The sequence below is a fragment of the Mauremys mutica genome, chromosome 25 (genome assembly GCF_020497125.1).
Source record: "Mauremys mutica isolate MM-2020 ecotype Southern chromosome 25, ASM2049712v1, whole genome shotgun sequence".
In the NCBI taxonomy this organism is placed as follows: Eukaryota; Metazoa; Chordata; order Testudines; family Geoemydidae; genus Mauremys; species Mauremys mutica.
In genome coordinates, this window is record NC_059096.1 from 10,172,516 (window position 1) to 10,187,715 (window position 15,200).

At 49.1% G+C, this 15,200-nt stretch overlaps 1 protein-coding gene across 1 annotated transcript in view; it reads right to left on the minus strand.

Annotated features, from left to right (window-relative positions):
• Positions 1-15,200, minus strand: part of LOC123356577 (corticotropin-releasing factor receptor 1) — an 82,234-nt gene that overhangs the window by 36,959 nt on the left and 30,075 nt on the right. The gene's annotated exons all lie outside the window — the stretch shown is intronic.

A 15,200-nucleotide genomic window follows, 5' to 3' on the forward strand; every position in this document is an offset into this window, starting at 1 on the left:
AAACACACCTCTTTCCCTACTGAAGGCAAGCCCAGAAACTGGACTAGCTTGAACATAGGTGTGACTGGGGAAATGCTTGCCCTACCCTGGGTCGGAGTCTGTCTGGGGATATAATAAGCAAGCCTGGGTGGACTTGGAATTGGAGGGAGGCGGCAGAGACTTTCAGTCTCAGTTGGGTGGTTCAGCTCCATCCCTGGTGAGAAGGAACCAAAAGTTGTGACAATAAATGAGAGCTTCCTGCTGTCTTATGTGTAATGAGTTGTTTGGTTATGTTTAGAGCTGGTTGGAAAATGGTGTGTGGGTGTGTGTGTATATACATGAATACCAAAATATTTCTATTAGGAAATTCTGCTGCAATTGCCTCATGGGAGTTGTAGTTCACTTGCCTCATGCTCCCATTCTCCTCTATAAGGCAGACTCCTTGGTCAGACTACATTTCCCATGATGCAACATAGTGTCCCCTCATAATGAGAAGAGGCAGTTGTATCTTGGGAGTCCCTGGATATGGTGCATCATGGGAGATGTAGTCCGACCATGGAAGCTGGCTCATGAAGGAGAATGAAGACATGAGGCAGCTGAACTACAGCTCCCATGAGGCACCACGACATCTTATCTAAATGTTGGGTTTCTGACAAAAAAAATCACAAAATTTTCAAAGAAGGCAGAAACATTTCAAGACAAATTTTGTTTAGCTGAAAAGCCAATTTTCTGTTAAAAAAACAAATTTTAATGAATATTTTTCAACCAGCCCTACTTGCAGCACCTGTTATAAAACCCACTCTGAAAACCCACATCTGCTGGCCAAGGAAGGACTGAATGGGCCAAGGAGCTTGATGTGGGGTCTTTCGAGTAGAGCGCTGAGCCCTGGTGGAAAGACACGCACTCACGGTGGCCTTCAGCCTCCACGTCTATAGAAACAGCAAAAAATTCATGTATACACTGAGAGAATAACAAGGTATCGGGGTTTCCTGTGGCACAGAGAGCCCCCTCTGTTGAGGTGTCACCATGTTTGCAGGGTGAAACCTCCCCTTTCCTTCTCTCCTTCCCCCCCAGGTTGCAATAATACTTTATTCCAGGTAATTTAGAATTCAAGTTTCAGTAGGGCAAGTTGGCAGCTGCATGGTTAACAGGGTACAACACATAGTTTTATTAACTCATTTGATGCCAGTAGTTGTTTCACAACCCAGTCCACCAGCGCAGAGCACGTACTGAGAAAAAGCAACAGCTCTTCCTTCTGTGGCACCTGCCCCCTTCCCCATTACTCCTTTGCAGGCTCCCCTCCCCTCCAGTGGTCCTTCGGTTGGTTCCTATTCAGTTTTCAAGCACTGGGTCCTCTGGAAGAACCCAGAGGGAGTTTGTGCTTCATGCTGCCTTTGGCGCAGCGAAAGAGGCCTGATTTGTCTCACGATGTTTTGGGCACATGTTCATCGACTGGAGTCCATTCGTGGCACCCGGAATTAAGCATGTTGCTTTCGGGGCTGAAAATAATTCTGCACCCGTAGTGCTATGTGCGTAACACTTTCTGCGTGAAAAGATTTTCGGTGCATTGCAGGCGGAATAATCCAACATCAAATTTTAATGGTGGCTTTAACTCTGACCTCCTTTTCTTGGTGTGGGTTTAGCACTCAGTAAACTGTGGTACTGTACAGGAAATCAGCTCTATCCGGGCCATGGCTAATACGGCTAATGAAAGCACAGTGTGTTAATTTAGGCTTTACTGAGGCCAGATTGCAGAGTTATTTATATATATTTTTAACATAGTACAGGATGTTCTGCAGCAAAATATGTCTTTGTTACATCTGAGGATTAGATACAAAACCGATTTCTCTGTGTCATGTCAACATAATTCAATAATTAACATTCTGCAGTTTGAAGAGGGGTGTGCAACAGACCTTGAAAGGTGTTTGTCTGGTTTAGTGCAAAGCACTTATAGTTATTGAAGATACAGCCGCAGTTTCTGGGCTGAAGCGAGTGGTTTCATTCTTTTCTAACTGGCTTTCAGTAACTCCGCATCTCAAATACCATGGGCGTGAATCTGAACTCAGTTACACCAATTCTACATAGGACTTGAATGGAGTTACTCCATACTTTTGTTGATATGAGAGCAGAATAGGCCCAAGTGTATCTTGGTAGCTGCAGTGCATTGTGGAGGAGCTCTGGTTGCAACTGGACATTTTAATGTTCCTGTTCAGGTGTCTACATTTCTCCTACACTGCGTATGAATAAAGCTGGCCAAAAACAATTGGCCAAAAATTGGATTTTGGATAAAATGCAAATGTGTGGGAAAAAAAAATCTGTTTTTTCACTGAAAAACTAAAAATGGACTGTTTGAGTTTTTGATGAAAACGCAGAGTCCTTTAAAAAAATTGCTGAAAAAAATGTTTTCCTCAAAAAATTATTGCAGGAAAAAAATCATTTCCCGATAGTTCTACATCCGAATTGTAAAAGTGTTCAGAGTTTTGGAAACAATTCCATATTTTTCAGTGGTAAGCTGTTTTTAATTGTAACTCTATTTTTACTAACGTTTATGTTGCTGTAGCAACCTTAAATTGCCCATTCCTTGGGGAAAAAAATCATGGTGGTCATTCTGACTTGCTGTGTGATCTTGGGCAGATCCCATTTAATCCCACGTGCCTCAGTTTCCCCATTTGTAAAATGGGGCTGATCACCTGCCTACATCACAGGGGAGCTGGGAGGCGTGAGGTTTGCATAGTGATGCAGTACTGAAAAATGAGAAGTCAGAATATTTATAAAGGGTAAACAAAATGACCTGAATAACTAAAGGTTTACATAGCTTGACACTGACCCCGGGCATAATAATGGAATGGCGGATATGGTGTGCTATCAATACAGAGTGAAAGGAGGATGGAAATATAATTAATACCAGCCAACATAGTTTTCACGGAACTTAGATCTTGTCAGACAGACGTGCTATTGTTCGGTGAGACCGTTCCAAGCGTGGTTGATTAAGGCAGCTGTCTTGATGTAATATACTTACATTTCCAGAAGGTATTTGACATCCTACCTCGTTACTTTCTGATGAAAGAATTAGCATGATACAAAGCGAAGGCGGGCCCAAAAGAAACGAATTAACACTGGACAGATCTCAACGAGCATTATCAACTAGCAGGAGTGCCGGCGGGCTCTGCCAGGCTGGTACACGCGCCCTGGAGGCTGCCGTTTCTACTGGGGAGCGGAGCCTGTGTAAACCTCCCCTCACTTTTCTACCAGGTAACATCTCCCCCTGGGTAATAGCTGAACACCTTTGGCTCTGCATTGTATCTAAGCATCCCCATGCCTCTGTGAGGGAGGGTACAGATGGGGAATCGAGGCAGAGAGACAGTGGGTATGGCTACACTTGCAAATTTGCAGCGCTGCAGCAGGGTGTGAAAAAACACCCTCTGCAGCGCTGCAAATTGCGGCGCTACAAAGCGCCAGTGTAGTCAAAGCCCCAGCGCGGCTCCCAGCGCTGTCCGTTATTCCCCACAGGGAGCTGGAGTACGGACAGCGCTGGGAGAGCTTTCTCCCAGCTCTGGGGCTTTGACTACACTTAGCGCTTCAAAGCGCTGCCGCGGGAGCGCTACCGCGGCAGCGCTTTGAAGCGCTAATGTAGCCATAGCCAAGGGACTTACCCAAGGTCGCATATGCAATCTGTGACACAGCAGAGACTTCACCCAGAGGCTGGTAAGCCCAAGGGGAGTGACCTACCCACTGGCCCATCCTTCCTCTCAGGGTCCTCTAATGCAACCACTGCTATTCAGGATGAAATAGGCCCCTGCTTCGTCTCCCGCCCTGCCCCTGGACCAGCGTTCAATGGGCCTTTGTCTGGTGGTTCAGATCCCAGTTCTGCCATGCAGCCAGCTCCCCCAACCTTGCTCCTGCGACAGAGTGTTCAGCTGGGTCCCGTGTGTCCGCAGACGAAAGATCTATGGCGTCAGGCAATAAAGAAAACCCCATAAGTCAATCCCGCTGACGGAGCTGCCTGCAGCTGGTGCACAGAGGGCTGAGAGCAGCTGCCTTTCCGGGACTGCAAAGGCCGGGCGGGGATGGGACGTCCCAGCAGCTGGCCTGAGGCGGAGCAGGCGTCAATGCTGTGGCCAGTGGCAGATCGGTTAATATCCAAGCTCAGACAGTGGTGGGGACAGACGGGTCAGGGGGGATTTGGAAGGAACTATGGAGCCCTTTGCCTCTAGGTCACCATCCTGAGCAGCCCTGGGGCAGCTCTAAGCTCTGCAACAGCGTCTCAGCAGCTCACCCAGTGGCTGCCTGCTGCATTGCGAGAGAGGGAGAAGAGGCACTGTGGCTGCTCCATTGGCTGCTTCCCAGCCAGGCTGCAGGAGCCCAGTGAAAGCAGGGAAGGAGCACTGAACCTGGGGTGGGGGCTAACACGGGAAGGCCCCTCTGCTCCAAACAGCCCCGCACCCGGCAGCCCAGGAGCAGGGAAAGGGGGAGAAGATGGACCCCAACAGCCGGTTGTGGCCCCTGACTCGCTGTCCGAGCTCTAGGGGTAGTTTTAACTTCCACCGGCTGGCAGCAGTCCCATAGGGACCACGCGCCATCTGGGGATAGCCGGAGTCCAGGGCGCGGCAGCCACTCCCCGTCCCCAGCCCGGACTGTGCCGGGGGCTGCAGGGATGGGGGCGAACCAGCTGTCAGCTGCATGCCCACGGGGCCCTCCTCCAGCAGGGGACTTGCAGCTGATGTCTGCCCCCTTTGTGTTGCCCGAGGGGCTCAAGGGGATCTGCCCAAAGTGGGGATTGTGGCCCCTCGACCCTGCTTCAGTGATGCACTGGTGCCCTGGCCGGAACGGCCGGATATCCCTGCGGCAGGGTGCTTCACCTGCCTGGGCAGTGCCCGCTCTGTGCCCACAGGGACATCAGTCTGGCACCCTTCCCATGCACTGCGCTCAGCGTTGTGTGCGTGTGACATACAAAACGAGCCGCTCAGCACTCTCGGGGGCAGGCAGCCGGGCCGCGGGAAGAAAGAATCCGTCCAGGCCCTAAACATGGGCTGGGCCCTCCCTGTCCTCGGCTCCTGTAAGCGTCACAGGCCTGACCGGGAGGCTGGATCCTGACTGACAGCACCGAGCCCCAGATCCTGGGAGTTAGGGGCTTTGAGAGCTGTCAGCAGCTGGGCCTTGCCCCCTCGTCAGGAGGTGGCCGAGGGCTGAAACTGGTCACCAGGCAACTCCCGCTGAATGCGAACAGGACCCTGAAGCAGGGGATGTGTGGCAGGGGCTGACATCAGAGGACTGGAGGGCCCAGAGCCACTCCCAGTCAGCCGGAGCGGGACGGAATATGAATCTAATTCACAGCCCAGAAGCTGGCCTGGAGGCACACGAGCCACACCAGATTTCAAGGAAATCAGATTAACTGTGCAGATTTTACAGTCTAAACCTTAACTAGAGCAGAGCTGGTGGTCTGCCATAGTAAAAGAAATGGATGTTGCTTGGTGAATTATTTAAGCTCAGTACCAATGTGGACACAAGAACAAATGGATATAAACTGGACACTAGGAAGTTTAGACTTGAAATTAGACAAAGTTAGACAAATTTCTAACCGTTAGAGGAGTGAAATTCTGGAACAGCCTCCCAAGGGGAGCAGTGGGGGCAAAAGACATATCTGGCTTCAAGACTAAGCTTGATACGTTTATGAAGGGGATGGTATGATGGGGTAGCCTAATTTTGGCAATTAATTGATCTTTGATTATTAGCAGGTAAATATGCCCAGTGGTCTGAGATGGGATGTTAGATGGGATGGGATCTGAGTTACTACAGAGAATTCTTTCCTGGGTGCTGGCTGGTGAGTCTTGCCCAGATGCTCAGGGTTTAGCTGATCGCCATATTTGGGGTCAGGAAGGAATTTTCCTCCAGGGCAGATTGGCAGAGGCCCTGGAGGTTTTTCGCCTTCCTCTGCAGCATGGGGCACGGGTCACTTGCTGGAGGATTCTCTGCACCTTGAGGTCTTTAAACCACGATTTGAGGACTTCAATAACTCAGACATAGGTTAGGGGTTTGTTACAGGAGTGAGTGGGTGGGATTCTGTGGCCTGCGTTGTGCAGGAGGTCAGACTAGATGGTCATAATGGTCCCTTCTGACCTTAAAGTCTACGAGTCTATGAGGTTCCGTCCCATTTGTGCCTCATGACTAGCTGCTCATTGGCTGCACCTGGCTGCCAGCGTTTAGAGCACTGCTTAGCGTGGAAATGATATTGATCAGATACTAAATGCATCCATGTTTTCTTTCCCAGCCCATCCATATTTTAGAGGGAATTATTCCGCAAGCTGCTTTCTGCAAACACCTGCTCTGGCCTCGGCAGAATTGTTTATACCAGTGACATTGTTTATGTTCTTCCCAGCATGCCGACAATAAGAGGCCGAGGGGATCTCTGCACACGTGTGCGTGCACTGGCGAGTTACACTGGTGCATACCGGCGGTGCTCGGGTGCAGAATGCCTTCCTCTGCGTTGAGCGTGCGTCGCTTTGAAAGCAGCACAGACTCGATTGGGAAAAAAGCGCTGTTATCACTGAACAAGGGTATCCACACAGGCATAACCACAGCAGGCTAATGAGATTGTCAGAGGTGTGCTGGTAAATCTCCCCATGTTGACAAGCCCTATTCATTAATTGAAACCTGTTCCTAACCGACTTAAGATAAACCAACAAAAAAGTAGGATTTAAACCGAAGTAAGAGCGTCCACACTGCCTTTGGCAGCGCAGTTTACAGCTTAAGCTGGTGCAAGTCCGAGCCCCGAGTTGGAGAGCTTGGTCCTGTCTTCGTGATGGACGAGAGGTCCAAACCCAGATACAATTCGCCCTCAGTCTGAGTTGTGGGCTGGCAAGGAGCTCAGGGAAATGTGGGCTTGCCATCAAGAAATGGCTCCTGATCAACTCCCTGTGGAGGCAGTGGAAACGCCAGCACTGGAGCTATTTCAAACTGGACTGGAGAAAGCCCCCCCAGAATATCTAGCAGTGCAGGGGTTATTTCTCCACATGCTGGTAGGTGAGTTTAAAATCGGTTCCAGCTCTCAGATCCATGTTTGCTGCTCCCTTCTGTATCTCACGTTGCTCACAGAACCGGTACGACACTCTGACACAGGGCTCTGTGATGAGCACGTCCGTGAGCCAGAGATCACATGCACGCGGCTAGCAACACGCCAGGTTTACACCATGTACGTCTCTTTCTTCTTCCTTTTTGCAACCCCGGGGGAGAAATGTGGCTTTGACGTGACTAGCTGGTGTCTATACAATGTAAATATGATACACACGGTTCTGGCATGTCACAGCCTCTCAGTCTCAGCCAGCTAAACACCGACGGTGCCTTGTGAGCCCAAACTCTGAACTGGTCCTCAGTTCTTACCCAGCTAAACTCTCCCTAAAGCGAATGGGAGTTCTGTCTGCAGATGCCATAACCTTGTGTCATAGGGGGAAGGAGATGGAGCTCACTCAGGGGCTGGTCTGAGATAAGGGGACGAGCTCCCCAGGCTAAGGACCATCCCAAACCTCGCCACCTTCTGCTCTGAGTGCCAGGAGCACTTCCTCAACTTACCTTCTCTTGCACAAACACACAGCAGTGTGGGTGTTGAAATCCCCCCCCCACAGCACAAAATCAAAAGAGCCCCCTCCACTGCGCACCCCATTCTGCCCCTGCGGAGAGGATGAGAGAGAGAACCAACCACATGTGCCAGATGTTAGTCACATCGCTTAGTGCAGATGTTCGGGTAGGATGGTGCAGGGGGTAGGACTAGCATAAAACAGAGAGGATTGATGGGTTTCACCCTTGACGCTTGCAGGATGAAACACTCCTCTGTGCAAAGAGCCTGCACAAGGCCACAACTGGCCTTAGTGGGAGTTAAATGCTGCATATAGCCATGCTGGTTCCTCTGCCCAGTGCAGTGGGAATTACAGAGCTCTCTGAGATCCCCAGAGGACAGCTGTTATACAGCCGGGGTCAGCAAAGACCCCTACAGCATATGTACAGCACGGCCACAAGTCCACAAAACCACCCATGCTGTCAGCTCCATGATGGGCTGTCGGCACCTTCTGAGCTCCCACCTTCTCCGGCGGGAGCTCTCCCTGCAGCCTCCGCAGGAGAAAGGTGGAGACAAGGGTACTGCGGAATCTCCCCCAGCTCAGTGGCCTGCAAGGCCTGCTGGCTGGTGACCGTATACTGTAGCTGGCATAACTGATTTGCGGGGTCCTCCACCCCTTGTTGCCAGCAAGTTAAAAACTTGCCAGCAAGTGAAAGAAGTACAGGCTGGATGAATGGACTATAAGGTGGATAGAAAGCTGGTTAGATCGTCTGGCTCAATGGCTAGTGATCGACGGCTCGAGGTCTAGTTGGCAGCCCGTATCAAGTCGAGTGCCCCAGGGGTCTGTCCTGGGGCCGCTTTTGTTCAACATTTTCATTAATGATCTGGATGATGGGATGGATTGCACCCTCAGCAAGTTTGCAGATGACACTAAGCTGGGGGGTGAGGTAGATATGCTGGAGGGTAGGGATAGGGTCCAGAGTGACCAAGACAAATTGGAGGATTGGGCCAAAAGAAATCTGATGAGGTTCAACAAGGACAAGTGCAGAGTCTCACACTTAGGATGGAAGAATCCCATGCACTGCTACATACTAGGGACCGACTGGCTAAGCAGAAAAGGACCTGGGGATTACAGCAGACGAGAAGCTGGATATGAGTCAGCAGTGTGCTCTTGTTGCCAAGAAGGCTAATGGCCTATTGGGCTGCATTAGTAGGAGCATTGCCAGCAGATTGAGGGAAGTGATTATTCCCCTCTATTCGACACTGCTGAGGCCACATCTGGAGTATTGTGTCCAGTTTTGGGCACCCCACTACAGAAAGGATGTGGACAAATTGGAAAGAATCCAGTGGAGGGCAACGAAAATGATTATGGGGCTGGGGCACAAGACTTATGAGGAGAGGCCGAGGGAACTGGGCTTATTTAGTCTGCAGAAGAGAAGAGTGAGGGAGGATTTGATAGCAGCCTTCAACTACCTTTAGAAGGGGCGTTTCAAAGAGGATGGAGCTCGGCTGTTCTCAGTGGTGGCAGATGACAGAACAAGGAGCAATGGTCTCAAGTTGCAGTGGGGGACGTCTTGGTTGGATATTAGGAAAAACTATTTCACTAGGAGGGTGGTGAAGCACTGGAATGGGTTCCCTAGGGAGGTGGTGGAATCTCCTTCCTTAGAGGTTTTTAAGGTCAGGCTTGACAAAGCCCTGGCTGGGATGATTTAGTTGGGGTTGGTCCTGCTTTGAGCAGGGGGTTGGACTAGATGACCTCCTGAGGTCCCTTCCAACCCTGAGATTCTATGATTCTAATCCAGGAACTAGCGCCCTCTCCATTACGTCCCTCAGTGCCCCTCTGTTTGAGTCCATTTATAGAGTCTCATAATTCATGGACTAGCTTAAGATTTAGAAGACCTGGGTTCTAATCCCTGCTCCACCTAACTTCCGTGTAACCTTAGGCATGACACGTAGCCTCTCTGGGCCTCAGTTCCCCATCTGTACAATGGGGAGAACCTCCCTGCCCTGCCTCCAAGGGGGCTTGTAAGGCTAATTCCATTAAAGGTGCTGGAGAGCCTGGAGATCTGCTGCTGAAAAGTGCTATAGAAGAGCTTGGGGGTGGTGGTCTTCTTGCGACAGGGCGAATGGAAGGTGTCTGACCGACCTTCTCCAGCCCAGTCATTATTCTGTGGATCTCCAGTATGTCCTCTCTTAGGTCTGGTGTACACACAGCTTTTCTATACCTCTGTAAGCCACAGGTGTGATGTATAGTTAGAGCAGTGCAGCCCCTAGTGTGGACGCAGTTACACTGGCATAGCATGTTGTTCCCTTTTAGGGAAAAAGCTATACCAGTACAACACTTTATTCCAGTATAACTGTGTCCATCTTAGGGGGTTGTACAGCATTAAATATACCAGTCTAGTTAAAGAGGTCAAATGTTTGTGTCTGGCCAAGTTCTTATTCATCTGCTCTCTGCGCTCAATGGTTCCAATATGTTCGGATAGAATTTTTTCCAGACTTCTGATCATTTTACATCACCCGTCTCTGAAATCCCAATTTAGTTCCTCGGCTTGGTACGTCTATATCTGTGTGAAAGACGTGCGAGACTGAAGGGGAAAGAAATGCTGATGTTGTTAATTTGACCTTTATGGATTGAAACTCCAGCAGCACCCCAAGGGAGTTATGCATTGCTGAGAAAGCGAGGGCACGGAAAGAGATTGCCTCAAGGTAACATTCTCAGGGATCTAAGCTAGGGCTGGGACAGCGTTTTTGATCAAAATGTGGGCTTTTTTTTAATGAAATGCTTTGCAAATCATAGCAAAGTATTCGGAAAAATAACCATATTAGCTCAACTGTGCCAATTGTTTGCCAAAACACAAATTTTGTTTGGATTTAAAACCAACCTTTTGTCGGGTTTTAGTTTTTTTTGATGACACATTTTAAAAACAAGCTCAAAACCTACATAAAAAAGAAAAAAAATCACACGTTTGTTTTTATTTCTATTGGATTCAAATAAAAACAGACTTTTGTTTAGAAAAAATCCATTTGCTGAGTTTCTCTGAAAATCTGGCCCTCCCTGGCATGAAAACTGCAGTGTGCTAAGCATTTCGGGAAATCTAGCCCCAGTCATGAAATTTTTGCGCTGAGCAATTATGAAAATATAGTCCCTGGAACCCAAAGAGCTTTAAACAGTATGTTCTGCTTCAATTGCTTCCACCAGCCCCAGACGGCAAACTACGAATGAATTGTGCATATTGCCAATTAGAAAATGAGTGGGGTTTCCACTGGAACTTTCCATGAAAATGAAAAAAAATCTTTAAAATTTTTTGCTGTGTTTGGGAAAAACATCAGAAACCACAAAATGTTCATCCGAAAACTGTAAACTCCCAAGTCTTTATAATCTTCAGCCAAAATTTGTAGGTTGCGGAGGTTTGATTTTCTGACAAAACACGGGAAGTTTTCAAGGAAAAAGGACACACATTCTGTGACAATTTTTGATAGGTCCGAAATCCAATGTTTGTGACGTTTTTGGATCAGTCCTTGTGGTGTAGCACCCCCAAGCTCCCGCCTAAACCAAGGTCTGCCCAGTTGAGAAGCTAAAACAAGATGCCAAAAGGAGGCGGCTCGCTCTCAGTGCATGGTGCCGATCTCCATGAAATGATTGTCTCTCTGCTTCCTTTTGTGTTTTGATCAGCAATGGAATAGCTACCAAAGTTGCTGAAATTTACATTGTAGCCATTCAGCTTCAGAGTTAACAACCTGATGCTCGGGATGGTTCACACCTCTCTGACCCATTGTTTCAGGCTGTCTGCAGGCTCTGGCAGCACATGTATAGCTGGCTCAGCAGCAGTGGGACCAGAATAATTGAGGGTCTGATCTCCCCGAAGCTTTGGCCAGCAGGACTAGCTGGAGAGGCCACTAACTGCTTATATTCCACCAACCGCTTCAGCTGGTAGAACCAGAGGAGGAAGCAATTAGCAGGCAACTTCCAGGTCCTCTGACAAACTCCAGTATTTGCCCGAGGACAAGGCAAACACTGCCCCTTCTCCTCCCATGATCCCCACCCTAATAATGCCTGGATCACCATCATTTCAAGGTCTACTCTAGTTATGTCATGGATCTGGGGCATAAGTGTGTCTTAGGGTCTGTCCTCACAGTCATCTCAACTTCTTACTCGGACTGTGATAAATGAAGTGAGGGAGGAGGGAGAGGGACGCTCCCTTTTATGGACACCCAGCCAGCCAGTAGCTATAAAATCCCTCTTAGTAGCTGTTCTCTAATTGCTCTACCTGTAAAGGGTTTAAAAAAAAGTCTCATTGCTCTTCACAGGTAAAAGGAAGTGAGTGGCCACCTGGCCAAAAAAGCCAATGGGAAGGCTAGAACTTGTTAAATTTGAAAAACGACTCCCCTTTTGTCTGTCTGTCGTTGTTCTCCTGGGGAGAGGTGGACGGGGCAGAGCTATGCTGTGAAAAACTTGGGCCAGGTATGAAAAAATCATCAGCGTCGTGCCTAGGAACGACTCATTTAAAACCCCAGATATGTAAGTAGATCAGGAAATGTCTAGGGAGAGTTTATCCCTTTTATTTCTTTATGGCTTGTGGCTTCCTCTGCGCCAACCCCCGGGGCTTTTGCCTTTACTTGTAACCTTTAAGCTGGACCTCAAGAGAGCTATGCTTGCTGCTTAATCCTGGTGATGCGCTTCTAAAATCTAGCAACAGCTGACTTCCCGGATGCATTTTCTTTCCTTTTTTAAAAATAAAAATTTACCCTTTTTAAGGACAGAATTGGGGTTTTGTGCCTTGAGAGGTTTGTGCACATGTTGTTTAATTAGCTGGTGGCAATTCTTCCATCCACGTAGCTACAGCCTCTCGGGGAGGCGGATCACCTTTGCCGCTGGGCGACCCCTACTGACGCATTACAGCGGTGCAGCGCCCTGCACGGGGCCGTAGGTCGGCTTAACCATGTCGCTCAGGGATATGGAATTTTCACCCCCCCTGAAAAATGTAGCTGGGTCAATCTAACTTTTCTGTGCGGAGCTGCCCTTAGTCGGAAAAGCCTTGTAAGGTCTCCATGTCCATGCCCCGATGGAAAATATTGCTGACCCGCCTTTTTAAAATGCTTTCAGTTCTACAGAGGTATCATTATTATCCTCCGCAAGGCGGTAGCACCTCAGAGCCCCAGGGCCAGGGCTGTGTTGTGCCGGGTGCTGTTCAAACACAGAACAAAGAGACGGCCCCTCCCCAAAGATCTTACACTTTAAGAAGAGCTAAACATCGTATTGTTACAGCGAGTCCAACATTATGCGCTGAGAAAGTTTCCTGCCAAAGCCAATATTTTTCTGCCATAAACTATACAAATGATATTTTTTTGGCGAGGAGACATACACTGAAGATCGTGAGGCGTTCACATCCTACCACGACTGGAGCCAGGTAAGGACCGTAGATACTCTCCCACCTGCCTATGTTTTGATCCGGAGCCTGGAAGTCCGGTCTCTGTTCCCCCTTGTCTCCCATTTTCGCCTTTCCACTCTCCTATAGCACGGGGGAGCACCCTCTTCGGTGCCTTGTTTGTTCTGCCAACCCTCTTTGCCCCACACCAGCCAGTTGCCCATGTGTTAACGGTGACTGTGGCAGGGGCATCATTTCAGAAAAACCGGGCAGGGGCATAGCTGGGTCAGCATACACGCAGTGGGTCTCAAACTTGTGTACTGGTGACCCCTTTCACACAGCAAGCCGCTGAGTGCGACTCCCCCCGTATAAATTAAAAAACACTTTTTAATATATTTAACACCATTATCAATGCTGGAGGCAAAGCGGGGCTTAGGGTGGAGGCTGAAAGCTCACAACCCCCCCCCTGTAATAACCTCATGACCCCCTGAGGGGTCCCAACCCCCAGTTTGAGACTCTCTGACATAGAGAACAATTATGCCGTGCAATTATATTATAGCCTGTGAAGTCTGGTTGGGGGTCAAAAGGTGGAGCATAGAGACCTATGAAAAGTCTGAAGGGGGGAACAAAGGTTCGGGGCGGCAGCTGCCCCCCTGGGCCCATAAGCAAATGACCCCTCTGCTCTGTGGCTTCTCAGAGGGTAGACCTGCCTTTAGAATCTGTGCAGTGCTGAGGATCAAGGCGTAAGTGGCTTCCTGCACGCAAAGAGGGTAAATTCAAATGAACCCCCTTGGCGCAATTGCCACAACAAGGCATGGAGAGCTCTACACACAATTCCACTGGAGTGGCTGCTGCTGAGCAGTTTGGAAAAGCATCGCCCCCTTCATTGGAAAGAGGCTTTTAAAACGGCAGTGATTTTTCCCCTAACGAAGGGTCAGGGCTGAAGAGGTCCCACTGGCAACATTCAGAGCTGCGGTTTGCGCCAGGAATTAGCACGAAACCAGGCTCCGTTTTGAGCAAAATGCCTGACCCGTCTCACTGCAAATAGCTCTCCCGTAACAGCCGCTGTAAAAAGCCAGCTGCCGGGTGCTTCCCCGGAGAGAATAAATCCTAATAATAAGGCATAACGCCCCACTCCCATCATACTTTCTTTAGACCGGTGTTATTCAAGCCTTCCAGGTTGGCAACCCTTCATGCCAAGCCAGGAATTTTTGCAAGCCTCTGACATTCTGTTTATGCTCACAACGCTAAGCCGGGTGTGTGGTGTAAGAGGCTGGCACAGAACAGTTAACCTGGATGGGGAAGGGTGCCCAGGCAGCAAGTGTTCCTTTGCTTCTGAGCGTAATACAATGTCTAATGCTTTTTTGTCACACCCCCTCCAAACCTCCTAGGGTGGTAACCCACTAGTGAAGAAACACCTGTTTAGACTGTAAAGTCGCTGAGGGCAGAGATCATCTCTCCTCTGTGTTTGTGCAGCACCACACACAATGGGGCCCTGATCCCTATTGGATTTCTTTTAAATTTCATGGACTATCAGGGTTGGAAGGGACCTCAGGAGGTCATCTAATCCAACCCCCTGCTCAAAGGAGGACCAATCCTCAACTAAATCCCCCAATGGCCCCCTCAAGGATTGAACTCACAACTCTGGGTTCAGAAGGCCAATGCTCAAACTACGCAGGTATCCCTCCCCCTTACCTAGCAATTTCCTAGGTTTCTAATGTTCAATATTTGGATAATTATAACATTCTTCTAGAGTATTTTACCCTCAGTGATTGCACTGTTTACATCAGATGCCCAGAGGTCATGGTGACAGGCCATGATGAAACTGCACACACTGACAATGGGACAGCTAACACTTTTTTAAATATCCTTTTGGGGTAATATTCTGCATTTAGGGTCAAATTCACCCCTGTTCAGAGCCGGCACAAGAAAAATCGCACTCAAGATCCAGGAGCATAAGCTTTGTGCTGGCCCTCTGTGCAGGGGTGAAAGATGGGCATGGATAGCGACTTGTCTCACAATCCCCTGGGCCCTGCGATTTTCCACGGGGCTCAGTGCACACTACTTAAAGTGGAACCTCGGCACATGAGGTTGGAATTTTCAAATGAGCCTAGGGGAGTTAGGCACGTACTTCCCACTGGCACTCAAAATCCCAGCCGGAGTGCCTGGCCTGCTGCGATCTTTGCAGAGGATTCTTGTCGCTTCTACAGCTGGTGAGGCCAGAAAACGGGGATTATTTTATTAGCATTTATTGAGCACCTACAGTGCTCCTTGTGCCTGAACTCACAGAGAAGGAGAGGTGG